Source organism: Triturus cristatus, chromosome 11, assembly GCF_964204655.1.
Source record: "Triturus cristatus chromosome 11, aTriCri1.1, whole genome shotgun sequence".
NCBI lineage: Eukaryota > Metazoa > Chordata > Amphibia > Caudata > Salamandridae > Triturus > Triturus cristatus.
Genome location: NC_140594.1, coordinates 605,947,785 through 605,965,680, shown reverse-complemented (window position 1 = coordinate 605,965,680; position 17,896 = coordinate 605,947,785). Strand labels below are relative to the sequence as shown.

The 17,896-nt window shown below is 45.2% G+C and overlaps 1 protein-coding gene across 1 annotated transcript in view; it reads left to right on the top strand.

Annotated features, from left to right (window-relative positions):
• Positions 1 to 11,677: 11,677 nt before the first annotated feature.
• TACC1 (transforming acidic coiled-coil containing protein 1) overlaps positions 11,678 to 17,896 on the top strand; it is a 622,392-nt gene continuing 616,173 nt past the window's right edge. The window contains exon 1 of the mRNA XM_085633924.1: positions 11,678 to 11,885. The gene's annotated coding sequence lies outside the window, so the exon portion shown is untranslated. The remainder of the gene's footprint in view (positions 11,886 to 17,896) is intronic.

The window sequence follows — 17,896 nt, the reverse complement described above, 5'->3', positions numbered from 1 at the left end:
GTAAAGGCATATGTGGTAAAAGTACATGTGTGGTAAAGGCATGCATGATAAAGGCATGTGTTGTATTGTTATACATCCCCACATAGCTGCCCCTCTCATTACTGAACCATCCCCCCCACTCTGCCTGTGTTTGGTCCTATATGTCCTTGGTCTATGTGTCTCTCGCTTTGCTGCTGGAGCTGGTGAAGAACCTATAGAAACAGAATGAGCAGCTCTGTAAGCTGCAGCACTACTGACGCTGCCGACCCCGGTTGCCCATGATCCGCATCTCCCTCACCCAGTTGCCATCATAGCAGCATATACCGGGGTAGCGGCAAGTTTGTATCTCATGTCATGGGTGGTTTAGGGCTCCCAGGGAGGAGGGGGCTAAGATTTAGAAACCTTAGACCACTTTGTGTGGAAGAGCCACTATTGCAAAGAATGCTACAGGAAGTAGTTTTTCCTTCAAAGGCCAGACTTAGCCTGCTTGGTGGGATGTTGTGCTAGATGCTCGAGGAGATTGAGAGATTGGTAGCCTTTGAATAGAAGTTGAGTTGGTGAGACAGTTGCAGCATTCTATAGTTAGTGGTTAAGTTGAGTCAGTGGTTGCAGGGAGGGACAAAACCACATATTTTTGGGGATGGGCACTTATTTTCTTCCTCAAGCATTTACTGAGAGCAAGAAAGGGAAAACAAACAAATCGGAAAGACAGAAGACGAGAAAGACAGAAAAACCTTCACATAGGGAGACTGCAGAACCCTGCAAGAGTGAAATGAAGGGTCAGGGAGAGTCCCCCTATTTGGCTTGAATATCTGCTTTCTTTTTTTATTTGCCATTGATGCATAGACATGGTAAATTATGCAGAAACATAACAATTGCTTCCTTACCTTCCAATCTGTGCAAAATGTTGATACATTACTACTGGTGAAATATTGTACGTTTATCATGCTAACTTTAACAAACAATGACAAGGGCAATGGTTCCAGCTTGCAACTGAAAATGCCAGGATGATTCTATCCATGCCTTCTATTCATCCGTGCAAGCATTCAGTCATCATTCATGCACTTGATCATTCATGCATTCTTTCACCCATTGAATAATTTCTGCATTCCCGTACTCCCAATCCACAGTGCCCGATACACAAACCCACCTATCAAGGCCTAGGCACTTTCAGTTGTAAGGAAGATCTATTGGTGTTGCCAATGCTTGTTCAATTTACCTTCCTTTATGGAACCTAGGTGGGGCGTGGCAAAGCAGGCAACAATGGTGGACGTGCTCTAGCAGCGCTCCATGCCATCCACCCTGCAACTGAGCTGAATCTGGACCCTTGGCCCGGCATCCACACACAATTCAGCATTTAAGGAATGCATATCGAGACGACACGTCATCACCCACAAACTAGACTGCCGCCTTAACCCCTCTTTCTTCTGATTAACGACCATCCTATAGGCCATGCCATCTGGGAAATGGCAATCCTAGCTGGGGATTAGGGCATGGCTGCACAGGTTGTGGGCTTCTCCTGCTGCCACTCTCTAACACTCAACCCTGGAGACTTGCTGCCCACCCCCACCCCATGACTCCCTCAATGCATATATCAGGGCACAGCGCGCTCACAGGGCACTGGCTGAGCCAACAATCCCACCGATAGTTTGAAGGAGAGCGGCCCACACAGTGGATTGTCGACACAGCAACTGCGGCTCCAGGACTTCCAAAGCCGGGCATTAAGGTATGACCGTTCAAGCAGGCAGCCTCTGACAAACATAGATTTCCATCATCCTGCCCCGCCCGGTGCCCACAAAACTCTGAGGCATGTGGGGGCACAGCACACTCCTACACATCCTCCCTGGCCCATCTGGTTGCGGTAAGTACAACCTGCACCATTATCTGTGAGAAGGAACTCCGCTGTGAGTTGTGACCCAGCTCCAGGAGTTTCAGATTCCATTAAGGTATGACTGTGCAAGCAGGCAGCCTTCGACAAACACAGATTTCCATCATCCTGCCCCTCCTGGCGCACAACACTCTGAGGTACGCGCGCAGAGGCCTGTGCTGTTGCGTGATACGCCACTAGGCCTTCGTTGTCCACACCAGTACACAGCATAATTGGAAGCAGCCTATCAACCTCACAACTTTGCCACTTCTTGCAAGAGCGTGACTCGCGTTGGGATCTGCAGATGCGGCTGCCATCATCTCCAGTCCTACCATGTTTGAAATGACATGAATTGAGGCCCAAGGAGCTATCGCACTGGCTACCAGGCCAAGCCCGCCGACAGCTTCTACAACTTTATTCCCTGGAGTCAACCTTGCAACGTGGAATGCACTACATGGCCCTCGATGCCCACGTGGGGCACAGTATGCTACTACACATCCTCCCTGGCCCATCTGGTTGCGGTTAGTACCACCTGAACCATTATCTGTGAGATGGTACTCCGCCGTTACTGCGAGCTTGGACCCCGCTGCAACTGCAACCCAGGGCTCCTTGCGGGCCCACAATATCAGCGCCAGGCCTTACTTGCCCTCTTAATCTAGGGCTCCGACCCAATCCTAGTTCCATCATTCCACCAATAAGGTGTTTCAGATAAACTTATAAGATTCATCAAGAACTCTTATGAGGGTATGATCTGAAAGAGTTTCTCTGGAGGAATACTCTGGAAAGCATTCCAAGTGAGGATAGGAGTCCGCCAGTGTTGTTTGGTCCAACAGACTGGACCATGAAGACATCCACAGCAATGTCAAGAAATGGGATCCAGTGGACACCTTGGATGCAGCTCTACGACCTGGCTCTACTCTCCCATACCCATCTGCAGATGCAAGAGAAGACCGGCAACGTGGCAGCCGCATCAGCACAAATAACACTTATACTGCCCCTAATGGATGTTTGTGCTTCTGCTCTTCTTAACATCTCTGCTTCATGTATGTTATGTTATGACTTTTTATATTTGACTTGACAGAGCAACTGTCTCAACGCCTATTGCTACTAATTCTTTAAAATGTAGCTAAAATGTGCTTTCATCCACCAAGGAGAGCATTTCTCTCTCTCACCTCATGACACTGGTTGTTTGTTGTATCATTCCGCTTTATACAATTGAGAAAGAAAGCTTCTGCAAGGCGGTAAAAATGCAGGTGTGGACAGAAAAAACGAGTACCAAAATGATGTGATAACTTCTATATGGAGAAACATATACGGTAATACTGATATTATCAATTTATTTATTAAGCATATTTTTGAGGGTAGAAAACATTTTTTTTTAAAATAAATATGAACAATTTTATTAAAAAACATTACAAATGTGGAAAGATATATGGAAAATATTTTGCTCGTTGTCACAAGTTTACAGTGAATACATTATTCATACATCAATTCAATGTAAATATGATTTGATGATCTGTTTTAATCAATGAAGTCACATCAAGAGATTAGACAAAATCCTGTGTATGATGCACATTCAAGATGACATAATATAATAGAACAACTGGTGGTATGTTAGCAGTACGTGCGTTTCAGTGAAGCCTTCGTCAGGGTTCCGCCACAGTATACACAATAGAATGGTGGTTCCACTGAAACAGCGAACAATTATGATAATGAAAGGGATGGCATCACATGATGGAACCTAATCCTTGAGGTGGTAATTTGCTAGTTCAGTTATATGCTAGCTCTAGTCGTACTGATGCTATACTCCTTAGGTTCCTGTAGTTTATAGAGTCTGACCAACGGAGATGCGACCAAAGGAAATTCTAATAAACATCAAGCAAAAAAGGAACTTGTGAGAGACGAAAATGTCAAGTTCAAAATGGGGAGGTATTGTCAGAGGTCTTTATCTTTCCCTGTATCTGGGACATATTGAACAGGATATGAACTACTCCAATCAGTAATTTAGGATGTGGATGAAGGTTTGTGCAGATAAACAGTGTCAAGTGCCGACAGTACGTCCTGTCTAGTTTGTAGATGTACACGGTCTTCCGATGTAAAATATTCACTCGATCAATCGATTTGCGTCTCCCCCTTCGCACGCCATTAGCTCGGAGGGGCCCCGTTACTTCCAAAAGTCATCATTCCGCTTTCTATGCAGTGATTGCATTGCAACGTATGATGGATCATTTTACTCTATAAAAAAAAAAACTATGAATGACCACACATTAAATCTTTGTTCTAAAAGCAATTGTTTTCTGTTTTGTGTTTTCACAACTGCAGTCTTTTTATTAATGTTTAGTCAGGACTCAAAACACAAGCCAGACTTATTGGCTTTCCCAGTTCTAATTTACAGAGCACATACCTTCCACTGATTTGACCCCTTAGCACTATGCTACTTAAAGTACGCATGAGACCCTCCTGGCCTTTAGATGTGGCCCCTTGCTAACAGCAGCACTATGCTGCCATTTACTCAACTCAGCACTAACATTAAAAATATTTTAAACAAACGGGCAAACATTTATTTACAAGTTGGTTGAAGTTAAAGACAGGAAGTAAGTTTACGAATACCTTCAGTTTTAATTAAAGCCATCTTGCAACAAACGTATAAAACTACGATAGTCTTCTCAAAACTCAAAAAGTGTATTTCATCAGTGGCGGCTGGTGACATTTGAAAGTGGTGAGGCAGAAAATTATCGCAGTACTGCACTGAGGCGAGCGAGCGTAGCGAGCGAGCTCAAACAACCTATGGTGGAGTCGGGGTGTTTAGCCCGCGAAAATTATGAAAAAATAGTGAATAAATGGAGCATTTTCAAGCAAATTTGAGGAAGCAGGAAGGTTAGTAATGCAATACACCCAACAATGCCCCAGCCTCCTCCTTATGACCCCTATTACCCTCCCATCTCTCTCCTTTGCTTCTTTCCACCTCTCTTAAGGACCGGAAGAGCAGCAGCACTTTAATCAGGTCCTCTGGAATTTTGCAACAGGAAGTACCAAATGATGCAGCAGGGTTGACTACATTTTACAGTGTAATGCAGGGTAGTATTATTTCATTATTATGTCATTTTTTGCACGTTAACACTATGCGAAGGGCCTTCCACTGTGCAGCCAAATATTACTGCATTTTTAGTAACATTTGATCCTTTTTCTGATGCTTTCTCTTAAAATCTTCAACTTAGGCTGCAAATGATGGATTATATAGTTAACGTATCAAATCCATAATTATGCCTAAAATGCAGCAGCATCTAATATATCCCGTGGCCCTGGCTACAACACTGGTACCCCAAAGTGGTGTTGGACTGCGTGACTGCCGTGTCGTGAGATACTGATCTGTGTGATACTAGTGTGAGTGTGTTTGTGTGAGGAGGGCTGGTGTCTGTGTTTCCGATTATGTGTCCTGCTTGTGTCTGTGTCACAATCTGTGTGATTCAATCAGTGTCACTGGAATTGTGTGCCATAGGAGGACCACAGTATGCAGAAGTGTTGACTAAATTAAGCAGCAAGAAATGACAAATTATGCCTCATAATGCAGCACATTCTGTAGTAGTATTATTTTGACATTTTAATACACATTTGATCATGCATTCATACAAATTCTGATCAGTATGCCTCCATCCCTTCCCTTTGTTGCATCCAAATCCAACTCTAAAAGGAAAGAGCTTCTCAGCTCCCTCCGTGCTGTCCTAAACTATATCCCATATCTGCAACTACCTTCTGCCGCTGCAACTAACTATGTAATTCAAGCAATTTGAGTGTACCCTTAAAAATGCCTTGTACTCAAACTGTCCTCTACGCATAGGCTTCTGCATCCCATCGACAGTTGCACGTCTCACCTAGCATCCATTCTCTGAAAACCAAGGTGCAAACACATCTCCTTAAATCACATTACGTATAACACTGAAAATCCTGAAGAAATAGAATTGCACCAGCTAAATTGTTTTTAGCCCTAGACAACAACGAATCAGAATACTTCCAAAAACCCATCCTCTTGCTTCAGTCCCACGCACAGTCAACAATCTAATTATCATGCTCCTATTGGTGTTTTAAGCACTCAAACTAAAACCTCTAGCTCTGTCCTCCCTCCTTGCATGTAAATGTAAGACGCAGCGCTGACCTGAGCGGTCAGGCTGAGAGGCGAGCAGCGCTGTTTTTCAATGTTGTCACCATGCTTTATATCGCTTTCCAGGCCCACGTGTTGCTGATGACAGGGCTCCTCCTAGACACTCTGCTGCACTCTGGGACAGTTAGTTCCTGTTTGCCCCTTCATGACTACGGCCCGCACAGCTGGATGCAGTCATCGCACTTTATAGCGCTCTCCAATTACAGATGTTACAGATGACAGGGCTCCTCCTGGGCTCCCCTCTGCACTCTGGAACAGGTTTTCCCTGTTTGCCCTTTCATGTAAACGGCTCGTGCAGCGGGATGTAGTCACCGCAATCTAAAGTGCACCCAAAGCACAGGTATTGCTGATGACAGGGCTCCTCACGGAGGACCGCTTTAAGCAGCTTGTTTAACTAAATTATATGGCAAGAAAAGCCAGATTATATAGTATAATGTGGCACATTATATGGCAATATTATTTCAGTATTTTGATATTATAACACACATTAACGCTGCCAGAGCAAATGTTTAACTCATTCAGAAGGATTCTTTGTGTAACCTAATCAATGCCATCTAAATTCGCTTCTCAGCTACTCTTCAAATAGGTCAAGCAGCTTTCAGCTCAATAAACAAAGGGCAACGTGCAGACGAGCCAGCGTGTAAAAACAGTGCCAATGGGCTGCATGCACCTCTTTAAGCCTTGTTTGGGGCCTTTTAAGTATGTTGGTAATTTGTAAAGTTATGTCTATTTTTAGGATATCTTTACATAGTCGATGCATGTACCATTTCACAATACCCAGATAGATAGACTGTGCTTAGTCCAACTAACAAATACAATTTCATTTCTTGATTTTTGCTGAGAAGAATGCTATTATCTGTGCTTCACTTGTAAGGATAAAAGAAGAGAACTCAAAAGAGAGAGTTTAATTCACCAGGACTTCCAAGGGCCTTCCTCTTTCATAGGGTGACAACTGCTAAAACAGTTATGCGCTTGACCAAAACCTGTAAAACGGCGAGGCCACACAGGGGTTGGGAATCTGATTACCTCGGACTTCTGCTGATGAATACATTAGAATAATGAAGTGTTCGCCGAGAGCAGATCACCTCGCCCAGCACGGTTTGCAAATGTTACTGCTGAAAAGTACTTCAGCCCCTTTTCAGTGTGAACAAGCAGGATTATAAAGACAAATCGTGAATAATGTGAGCGGTCAAAGCACACTCTAAAGGTACAAAAGAAAGAATCACGCTCTGTATATCGTCCGCTAACTACGGGGCACCGTCATTAGTACCAGTTTAAAACCTAAATACAGCAAGTGTAATGTCACCGCCAATTCGCGAAACCTTAAGGCTTATTTTTAATTAATTTTTGATCTGTTTGAAGTGCAAAGTAAACAACATTTCCTTAGATTAGATGTTCTAATTATGCAGTTGGTAGTGGAGTATATGGCAAGCACTGAATATATTTATGCAGGAAATTCCGTAGCCATAGAATTGAATAAATTCCGTGGCGCTTACCTGGCCCAATTGATCAACACTAGCGCGTCATTGAAATCCTGTCCTCTGCTGAGCTCTCATTCTTCCGTCTATTCAACAAGCGTCACTCATAAATGTGACGTTAAGTTAAGACACCTCTGAGTCTCTCGCACGGCTTGCAATCATGTGCCAGCAACATATTTAAACACTTTCTTTGATTATGAATGCAAGCCAATGAAAATGTTTATGGTCTCAGACCGCACACACGCATCTCTCTGCTCCACGTTGTGAGGCCGGATGCTGTGGTCTCGTTTGCACACCCACACATGATGTCAGTGCAGCCTTTTCTGTGTCTTCCAGACACATGTGTGCAGTGCCTGTGGTCTCTCACACCCCCGCTCCACCACAGAGTGCCCACCTGCTTAATGCACTCACTTCTAACGGACAGGAGTTCCTGGGTGACGGCCTGACATGGGCTGGGCGGATGCTCTCCAGACGCACCGTGTGCAGCCGCCCACTGCTCTGCCCAGCACGTGACCTAGAAAAGTTGCTATTAACTTTAAGACTAATAACTAGGCACGGCACGAGGTCTGTGTGCGGTGCGACTCTGACTTGTCATGTGGCCGCGGCTCTGTGACGTGCCCGACTGCGCTGCGAGTATGGCCAATCACTACTGCATGGCTTCACATAAGCCACAGAGATTGGCCGTACAAGTGCGGCAGTGCAACCACCCACGTGCGGCACCCATACATACAGGCTGCACGGTGTCTCAGCCAATCCTGGCGCTGCATTAGCAGCGCCACTGCGCCGCAGCGCCAGGATTGGCTACGAGCAGGGTTACTCCCCGCCGATAATGAGACCCGAGGGGCTGTAGTATGAAGCAGCACCCCTCAGGTCCCTCGCCAGTCACAACTGTAAAGGGGAAGCTACTACTGTGCGCATGTTTGGGCTGGTCATAAAAATGACCAGCCCAAAAAAGGACCTGCGCACTGCTGCTGAACTGCCGCTATTATTATTAAATTAAATTTAGATTGCGCACAGCTACCCTTGACAGGGTTTCCCGGAGCAGGCAAGTCCACTACTGTAGACTAAGTAAACTGAACTAATTACTGAGAGAAGAGCCAGGTTTTAAGATCTCGGCGGAACCTGAGATAAGAGGATTCCTGTTTCATGAGGTTTGGAAGAGAATTCCAGAGTTTAGGCCCAAGACATGTGAAAGATCGGCCACCCATTCTAGTTAGTTTGAATCTGGGTAGTACTAGATTGCCTAGAGTGGAAGACCGGAGGGACCGGGAAGGAACATATGGACGAATAAGCTCCTGCAAGTATTCAGGGGCAGAACCTTGCTTAATTTTAAAAATATAACACAAGGTCTTGAATTTGATGCGGCTTTCAATGCGGAGCCAGTGCAAATTCCGAAGAAAAGGAGAGATGGAAGTTTTCCTAGGGATGTGGCATAGAAGGCGAGCAGCAGAATTCTGAGCCACCTGGAGCTTATTCAAAAGTTCCTGACTGCCCCCCAGGTAAAGTACATTACCGTAATCCAGGCGAGAAATAACAAGTGCCTGGACCACCATTTTTTGTGTGGAGTCAGGAAGCATCCAGATGATCTTCCGCAGCCATCTAAGGATGGTGAAACAGGTGGCGGCAATGCTGACCGCCTGTTGACGCATAGAAAGTTGGTTGTCAATGACAAACCCGAGATTGCGAACCTGAGCAACAGGCTGGGGGAAAGGACCCATTTCCTGGGGCCAATTATGAGGGCTCCAAAGATGTTTATGTTTGACCAAGATGATAACCTTAGTTTTGTCACCGTTTAATTTAAAAAAATTGGCACTCATCCACTCCGACACTCGACGTAAGCCACTCTGCAAAGAGGATGCAGGCGCTTCTTTAGTGGAAGATAGAGAGAAAATGATTTGAGTATCGCCGGCGTAGGAGTAAATGGAAAGACCAGCGTCCTCTACGATGGTCGCGAGAGGTCTCACATAGATGTTGAAGAGCAATGGACTCAGAGTGGACCCCTGGGGAACTCCATACGCAGATGGTCGAATAGTAGATGAAGAAGAATCGGAAGAGAAAACCTGAAATGTACGGTTACTGAGAAAAGAGGCCAACCACAAAAGGGCTATTATTGCCGGCCGCGCTCACACAAGCTGCCGCAACCCCGCCCCCACCCTCTTCAGGCAGTGCCGGCCCGGTAGCGAGACTGCGCTGCGAGATAACTTTTGTTTTTTTCACTGACTGAGATTGAATTACATTTTATTGTGACGGTCGTCCATGTGGCTTAGTGCGGCAACGCCCCAACGCTCCCAATGGATGCACCGCCACTGTATTTCATTAATATTTAGAACCATTTTTTCAAAAGTGATAGTTTTCAAACATGAATTTAGCAACATTCATGCTTCCACCGGACCTGACAACAAGGCCAATAGCAAACTAAAAGGCAAGTCAGTCGTTTTATGCACCCTTTGGGTGACCCGGATTGCTGATATTAATGGACATTATACTTTATTAAACCAAACACAGGGGAAGGTTTCATACAGCACACATCCTGAAGTTGTATATTTCAAGGTCCTCTTATATCTGATAATTTAGAAAAAGGAGGAAAAGTGAAATTAAACAATTATTTCAGACAACACAATTTGGTCAAGTGGGAAAGCCAGGATTTTCCCCAGATTTTCTGATTTCACAGTGTGCAATTCAGCCACTAGATGTATATGCTTTGCCTCCCCTACAACCACCTTACACATCCCCCTGACAGCCAACCTGCTGGCATCAAGGCTGCCCCCGGTCACATCATTGACCAAACTTTTTGGGAAAATCTTTGCAAGTACCCGTGCCTTAGCACTTGTCCTTGCAGACATATATGCCTATGGTGTAGATGTATCCATGGACGGTCATCCATGTGACAATCCTTGGGCAAATTCAGATCAATATAGTAAGAGTGGTGTTGCCTTGGATGGTGGGTTTTCTCCTTTGTGTTCTTAAGTGGCGGGGTAATTATGACTGCTAAATCAGTCTGAGGGCGAGGTGTTCTTTTGGTTGTCCCTGTGGGGATATCAATCACACCATTTCTCCTGTTAAACTTTGCCTGCTCAGGACCATTAACTTTAAACAAAACATCTCAGAATGGACAGCCCAGTTCAGTAACCCACTACGTGGATTCTGAGAATAAGAATTACCATAAATGGACACGCAGAACTGGTCAATTCTTCCAGTTTACTGAAAACCATAAACTGCTCGCCTGTCTCTCACACGTCTTCATCTGTCAATCACACTGCTAAGCTCTTCATCCCATAACATGATAGCCACACCTCAGAGATCCTCACGCCACGCACAACATGGAAACACTTCCCACTCAGGACCAAAAGACAGCACCGTTCCAACCATAACCCTACAAAGTGTAGTGTGCTGCTCATGTAGGCAATTGCTTTGGCGCCCCACATAGGGGTAGTAAGCGGCATAAAATTTTGCAACACAATACAGTTCGGGTGTGGGTCAGCTGACCCTCCTTCTAACCTGTTTCATCTGTGCAGGAGTGGCCCGTGCAGGTAAGAGCGTTGGGGCCAGGTTGGGGGGGGATTCAACAGACGACCACGAGGGTAAATTAAATAAATAAATAATTTTCCTTCGTCTTTCGAAATCCCCCCCACCTGGCCCACCGCTCCTACCTGCATGGGCCCTGCGGCATCTGTGTCATTTATTTGGCTTCTTTGTGTTTTGTTGGCCATGGGGCTGGACAGGGTATGACTGTACTTTCGTAGGTGTAAAGGGAGTGGTCCTTTGGGTGTGTGAGGTATATATAGGTTCATTGCGTTGCAGAGTGTGCAAGAGTGCTCACAATCTCAGTCAAGGAGCAGCGAGGGTGTGACATAAGAAAGCATGTGTGAGATCATGTTTATTTTCAGGGCAGGACATCGGTTTTCTGATAATCTGAGCACCTAAATGTCACAGAAAACTCGGTTTAAAAATTGAAGCAGAAATCTCGAAGTACAGTACCACGTGCAGCGGAAACCTCTTCTTTTTAATTTCTTCTCAGCTGTGACGCAGGAACGCGACTCATTGGAAACAACTGTGTTTTGCTTTTAGCGCCGTGCTGCGTCTATAAACTGGGAGGCTCCGAAGAACTGACTCTGACATGATCAGACCGACCAGGCAGACACAACTTTTAGTCATTCACCCCGGAGGCTAAAGCAGCAGCAGCAGCCCCGGGCTTGGGCGTTCATTGTTCCAAGCCACCCACTCGGGGACGGAGACGCACTGTACACTAGGTCTTCTTCCTGTGTGTCTGGCTCTCCGCCGGCGGTCGCTAACACCCTGTACCTACAGGCACACATCCTGTGCTGGAATCTCCCACAGCGTTCTGAAGTTTCAGAGACACTCAGCGAGAAGTCCGCGCGACGCTGCTCCCTAGCGCCTTCTGGTAAGGAGCCTCGTCACGTTGATAAAACTGCATTTTAAACCATCCTTGCGGCTGTTTCATCAAAGGAGAGCTGTGCGTGTTGTGTTTTCTTACTGGAATGTTGCTGCTCTGTTCCAATGGCGTCCCAGCTTCTGAGTAAACTCTGTTATTCCTGAGGTTGTGTGCTTCCACGAGAAAGTGCTTACCTTTCACACAGCTATTTATCCAGCCGCATGAGCTTGAACTTTTAAAGGAACACACATGAAATTGTAATGTCATTAAAGTGCCTTAGATAACTAGATAAACTGTGATTTTTATTCTGGCAACTGCACAGATGGGAGGAGGGCAGTCATTTACCTACATGGATGTTTAGATCTGGCATGAAAATGTAACTGTCACCTGACCTTTTTACCATAACCAATATTATTCTGCAGTTCTTTGCTTCCACAAAAATATATATCCATTCCCATGCTACTTACTTGTAGTTCTTCACATTACCATACAAACTTTCTTTAAAGCCAGCTCTATTGGCATTGCCAATGCTTGTTTTACATGTATTGTAACGATGTTAAAGGCATATGCCCATGCATGTTCAATTCCACAGACTTGGGAAACGCTGGACACAGACTCCTGCAATGGGGTGCTGCCAGGGGCGGCTGGTGACATTTGAAAGTGGTTGGGGCGTAAAATTGTCATACTGCACCGCAGTGAGCGAGCATAGCGAGGAACAACCGTTTGAAAAAAAGGGTGGACAAATGGTGCATTTTCTAGCAAATTTGAGAAAGCAGGAAGGTTAATAAAGCAATTGTGAAAGTGCAGTTATTACATTAATAAAGAGATGTCACTAATTCCCCATATGGTAAAAAATCCTAGTTCTAATATACAAGGCGGCCTAAAGAAACCTTTATCAGCAGCAAATAGACCACCAGAGACTCAAGCAAGCAGCAGTCAGGCACACAGTGAATTCTGGTGATCTTTCACGACTTTTTTAGGGGAGACAGACCTACAACTCTTTTGTACTTTAGCACTAGACAACACAATATTGACGTTTCATGCAGTTGTATACAAAAACCGTGCCAGGATTATCGGCACAGCAAGCCAAAATGCATTTTTTCTTTGGCACCTCCCTACCAGCAAAATAGTCACATTTACAGCTCCCAGATGCAACACAGTACCCTTTTGCTATCTGTTAGCACTGTAAGGCACCTGTCTTATCTCATCTTAAGGACGGCCTTTAAGTAAGGAAGGGCCTGCCCTTAAGCTGCAATGGTGGCATTCCGCTCTAACACAATCTAATATATTGCTTTGCCTGCTCATTATATGACTTGAATGAATTTCAATGACTGTAAACAAATGTCAATTTCCAGATTACCCAAAAGGGAACCGGAGCTGGTCCCCATGCAAACTGCACAGCCACATGTACAAATGAATCAAATGAGTCAAACTTTCATTTTAATCCTCTGTTTACTCTCTGTTTAATCCACTGTTTGTCACATTTTATCCATTCATTTTACTCATTCAAATTACCCTGCAAGGGTTTTTTTCAGTAGCACAAGGGAGTGAACGTTTCCCCAAGTCACGATTTTAAAAATACCCAATGCATTTTGGGAATGTTCCCTTCGTCAGGAACATCTACAATATAATAAATACAGACCATCAGTATCAAAATTTTGTTCCAAAAAAAATTAAAAACCATGATTAAAAAATCACATACCACTGCATGCTTTATGTAAACTATGCCTTATTTATTACCATTTATATGTTCTACATAAAAAACAGCATAAGTTAATACCTACTGATCATCTATTGCCTGCATCATATCTCTTCTCAAACAACTTTTCATGGTTGAACGCCCTACAGCATTGTCCTTGTACCCTCATATGTCCTGAAACAGCTTTACCAATGCGTTAAATTACACTGTGCCACCTCTTGTTTACCAATCAATCCCTTGCCTTAACAAAACCACCTCTCTCAAAACAATCGATTAAAATATACTTACCGTGACTAATTGTTTTGAACTGCATGTCTGATGCCTCATGCACCAATAAAACAAATTCAAACTCTTGGCAGCGCTGGTAACGTATTTAATCCCATCTTCTCGTATTAATCTTTCTTCAAGACAAACCGCACTGCTGACAGTGGCAACTACTAACTCGAGCACGCTCAGTTTTAAAACACCCTCCAATTATCCACACGTGTGTATGTTAAAGCAGAGCTGCGTAACTTGTTCCACTTGACCCTGATCTTTCCCACAACCTTCCCATTAATACTACATGTCCCAGCATGCCCCATTCATCCTCCCACTTGCAATGCCCAATCACCCTACATCCCTGGTTTCAACAAAACACGCCAACATCATAGGTGCAAAAATGATGAATATACTGTAAATATCAAAACCGATTCTGCAGTGTTCAGTGCCAGTTTAACACAATGTCCGTTTTCACAGACCCTGCATGATGATGTCAACAGTGACACTCTAACAAGCACCGTTTCAACATATCTTCCTAAAAGGCTGCCTAAAAGGCTGAGGGAATATAAGAGTTTAAACCCTATAAAGATTAAAGATCACCAATCTTTGCCTTTCTTGCAAGCTTCACACGGCTACATTGGAAGTACTGAGAGGAAAGAGTGGCTCGCACCTACCTTGCATTTGCAAAGTACGGTGTTTTTTCAAAACTCGACTGGGGCGTAAGACCACTTTCCACTTCATACAGCAGAATTGTGAGAAGCAAAGACGCGCATCTTTTATTCAAAATACTCCACTGGAAAAAAGCAAGAAGGCGACTCCCCACTTTATGCGGCAGAACTGTGAGGAATTAAAAAAAACACACATGTCTGTTTTCCCCCAAATATACGTTTGTCTGATATTACGATGTGGCAATTAAACAGGGGGCACATTGTAACAAGCATTTGCAATGCATTAGGTCTCGCATTTACGCGAGTTCGTGCTATTGACATTGCAAATAACAATGCCTATTGGCATTGTCATTTACAATGCCAATAGATTTAACTCGTGTAACTGCGAGACCTATTGCATTGCAAATGCTTGTTTACTGAGACACAAGGGAGCTCCTGTCGCTCATAGACCAGAACTGCGCGGAAGCAAATTAGTATCCGAAAGTGCTGTGGGTCCTAAGCATGTCATAAGCACCTGCGCTTTCCATCCTTTATTAACATTATCAATTACTGGCCAAATTAATTTGGTAAAGTTTATATAACACATGCATAAGTAAACTATTCCATACAAAAGTTTTCAGCGAGTTATCGAAAGGACCGCTGCTCAAATAGAAACGGCACGACTGCTGAGAAAGTCAAAGACGACAAGGCAAAATGCCGCAAAGCGCCTTAAGGCACCAAAGATTACACATCTGAAGGGATGAAACAAATGTCTTCTGTCTAAAGTAAAACGTGTGATGATATTAAGATCTGCCAAGCGTAACTTCCAAAGACAGCTTCTGGACCGGTTGCATCCGTCAGATTTGAATAAAATATGAAAAATACGGCGCATCGCGAATAGACTACTGAAAATTAACCTTTTTTTAATAATTATTTCCCATTTTTCTTTGCCTTCACAATACATCTAATGAAAAGAATGTCACATGATGCGATATAGACTTCGTTTTCCTGCCTAATTAAGTGTGAAGCGCTCTGCTGTTGCCAGTTACTTTTGAACACTGGGGAACTATCGTCCTAGCAGTTGATAGCACATAGTCTAACGACGAGTAATAATGTGGATTATTTGATAGTGATCTCATAGCCTCATCGATCATTTTTTAATCGCTATCAATAACATGTTACTGTTTCCCAACTGAACGCACTCATCTTATTAACATCTAAAGAATGCAATGCGTAGGGTTCTTGTTAGGATTCCAATTTGTGACTTACACAGAAGCATAACAATCAGTGTGCAGCAGGTGCAGGGGCACCGGGCCCAGGGACCCGCGCGGCCGGTTGCACTTCACTATCGCTTTATTGTATTACCTAACCAGCGGTTGAGGCGGAGTGGGGGCCTCGATGCGTGCACTGGGGCCCATGCCACCCTTGCAACGCCACCGGCCAAGCATGTCTCATTCTCTCTGCCCCCCCTCCCCCCCTTCAAACCCTTAACTCGTTGAGTGCAGATGTGTCCTGCACAGAGGCGCAACTAGAGCCAAATTTCGGGGGGGGGGGGCTGAGCAAATATTTCGGGGGGGGGGGGGGGGGCTGAACTTTCAGCAATAGGCAGAGCGGAGCTGCAGGGGCTCTTGGAAGGGGTGAAACAATAGCGAGGCCTCATTAACATGCAAATGGTCTTTAAAAGACCTGTGAAGTGCTCGGGGAAGCTGTCTCATCCCGGGCTGCCACACACGACGGGGGGGGGGGTGGGGTGGGGGGGGCTGAAGCCCTGCGAGTCCAATGGGTGTTGCGCGCCTGGTCCTGCAATGTGTGTTTGTTTTGATTAAAGCATCGGCACACTCCCACTGTTGTTGGTAAGAAGCACAGCACGCCTACCACGGGTTGTTTTCATCGTGAAACACTAAAGTACAAGGGTTTTTCAGATAGTGCAGGAGAGGGTCAATCATGGAAGGAGGAAGGGAGGCGGCCGCGAATGTGAAAGTGATCGCGATCGCGATCTAACATCGCGCCTGGTCCTGCAAGGTGTGTTTGTTTTGATTAAAGCATCGGCACACTCCCACTGTTGTTGGTAAGAAGCACAGCACGCCTACCACGGGTTGTTTTCATCGTGAAACACTAAAGTACAAGAGTTTTTCAGATAGTGCAGGAGAGGGTCAATCATGGAAGGAGGAAGGGAGGCGGCCGCGAATGTGAAAGTGATCGCGATCGCGATCTAACATCGCGCCTGGTCCTGCAATGTGTGTTTGTTTTGATTAAAGCATCGGCACACTCCCACTGTTGTTGGTAAGAAGCACAGCACGCCTACCACAGGTTGTTTTCATCGTGAAACACTAAAGTACAAGGGTTTTTCAGATAGTGCAGGAGAGGGTCAATCATGGAGGGAGGAAGGGAGGCGGCCGCGAATGTGAAAGTGATCGCGATCGCGATCTAACATCAAAGCGCCCGTGCGGGCGCGAAAGTGAAAGAAAACGAGTGCTTTCAGGCTGCCAAATGGTGCGCGCGCCCGGCGCACATGCACTGTATTTGGAGGCCTGAAAGCACTCGTTTGCACTTCCAAAACTCGCTTACTATAAGTCTCGCCAGAACAGCGCTAAAGCGCTGTCTCAGACGAGACCTAAAAACTGGGAGCGAATGAGCTGAAAGTGAAACCAAGAAGTCTCGCCCGTCGTCTGCTTAGACTGGCACAGATTAGCAGGAGCACAATTCTGAAGTCCAAAAATAAACAAGTTTTAACCAAAGGCCAGGCCCCACGAGTACCCAGGAGAGCTTTCCCTAGCTAGGTACTATTCAGCAGAGGAACACCGAAAGGAATGTTTGCAATCTCTCACGGGACGCAAAATCAAGCAGGAAGACTCCATACTATATAATTAATGGCCGCCCCCATGCCCCAATTCTGCTCGGTAACTTCAAAGTAAACCAACATGCTGGCTGCTGCGCGCTCGTTTCAAACCACCACGGCTGCAGGCGCCTTTCTTTTTCCAGCAGCAACTGTGTCCCGGAAATAGGAGCTGCCAAAGTTGCGTAGGCGTAGCTAGCCACTCCCCTGCACTGTGCGCCAGCCCTGCCCCTTACCATTATCCTGAATGGCGCTCCACTGACCGCGCCCTGGGCCAACTCCAAAGCGCCCCATTTGAAAGCCATGCCCTGCCGCTTTATTCAGCCACTCCCACAAGGCTGATGTCACCAGCATCCTCGCTTGCCTCGAGGGCGAGGAATAGTCCTCGCCCAACTTTGCACATGCGCTCTTGCACAGGAAGACTACGAGACAAGCACAAGAAAAAGATTTTACATAGTTTCACTGAAACTATGTAAAATCTTTTGTTTGTTTCACGGGGAGCACTAAGCAGTGAGGCTTCTTTTAAAACTGCTGCATGGTGTTTATTGAACACCACAGAGCATTTTTAAAAGAAGTGATT